Genomic DNA, 1,819 nt, shown 5'->3' with positions numbered 1-1,819 from the left:
TAAGAAACCTTTTAATTTGCCCCGGAAAGGTATTTGGCCTTTAAGTATGTTCATGTATTCAGTTCGTGCCTCATTCAATGTCACCGCATATTTTCACCTTTATAAATGAAAAATAAAATTGTTTATCGGTGTGTTCATGATTAGAAACCTTTCATTGGTTTATGAAAAAAAGTTTACAAAACGCTATACAAGAGTGCTAATATGACAATACCATTTATGGGGTTTAAAAATCTTAAAACACATTGCGATTTTCTTATATGTAAGATGGCTACCATGGAGCCCGTAGTAAAATTCGAACTGCACTGAAACAAGGACTACAGTGTAAAGACGCTATTTCATTATTCAGTTCACTATTCACATCACTTATAATTGCATGTAACATATTTTATCCTTATCCACTCATAATTTTCCTTACATGTCAAACATAGACTCCCCCTCCTCCCGTTATGGGGAAGATTGGATTAATTAAAACACCTAGAGGTCCTTTTTGCAATGGACGTTTGTAGCATTTGATATCAAATAAACAGACAGAAAAGATATGAGGGCATCTGACTAGTGTGTCATTCAATGTTCTTCCTTTAAGCATTGATGTCACTATTTTTCAATTTCATCTTGGTATATAAGAAATTTTGTTTATAAACTGTGTGAATCCGCATATCGGATTCTCACAAAAATTTACAAACAGAATTTATATCATAACCTGATGAAATTTATAAAAATAGTGACATCAATGGTTATAATGAATTTTCCAGACTACTTGGTGAAATAATAAAAAAAAAAAACATTTACACGTACAATTCCATTGATTTTTCCGAATCAATACGCAACGTCAATGTTTCTAATGTGACGTTACGATTACGTTGGGTTTTCGCACTATTCTCGGATTTTTTATTTCATTGTGGTATAATTAATTTTTCGTTGTTTTCATACCAAATCTTGCTTTCTGATTGGCCAATATTTTTTTGCATACCACTATGAAAAAAAAATCCGAGAATGGCGCGAAACCCCGACGTTATCGTATTGATTCGGAAAAAAGAATCCCTTGAAAAACCACTATAATGTTACTGATTATGAGTATTGATGTCACTATTTTTTTAATTTTATCGGGATATGGAAAAAAAATTGCAAACTTTTTTTTTCATACCCCGATGAAATTAAAGTTAATGCTTAAATGAAAAAAAAAATCGGCAAATAAGAAAGCCAGATTTAGTATGATTATGGAACACTAAAGCTGTCTCATATGGTTCAAACATACTATATGAATTTCTGTTTTCATTATATCATTGAAGCATAACATGTAATGTCGCTTTTTTATTACATGTATTATTGTTATTTTGTCGAGGCATGGAAAAAATGTTTCCAAACTGTGTGAATCTGCGTAGCGGATTCTCACAAAAGTTCGCAAACAAAATTATTACCACAACCCGAGTCTAGGATGCCCTTAAAACTTGAAAATAAGCCGATTTTAAAAATAAGCCGTACTCGAAAAAAAGCCTGTAAATAACTAACGTGAAAACAAACTTGAAAATAAAATAAGCCTAATTGAAGAATAAGCCATTTCTGGAAGCATGATTGTTTCAAACAACTGGCGAAAATGGCATAGTTGAATTCTATAAATGACGACCTTGGTTTCTTGACAATATAAGTTTATCGATAATCATTTAGATGCATTTGTTAAACCCCATTATTTTTCTGCTTCTTTTGTCTACCAGCTGTCTATAGTTGTGTAGGAATTATAGCTATAAAGAGCCATTAATTGATATACATATGCATTAGGGAAATAAAAAATGTACATACTGTATCCATTCTTATACATTGT

Source organism: Argopecten irradians, chromosome 9 (assembly GCF_041381155.1).
Source record: "Argopecten irradians isolate NY chromosome 9, Ai_NY, whole genome shotgun sequence".
Lineage (NCBI taxonomy): Eukaryota > Metazoa > Mollusca > Bivalvia > Pectinida > Pectinidae > Argopecten > Argopecten irradians.
Note: the sequence above shows the minus strand (reverse complement) of the source record.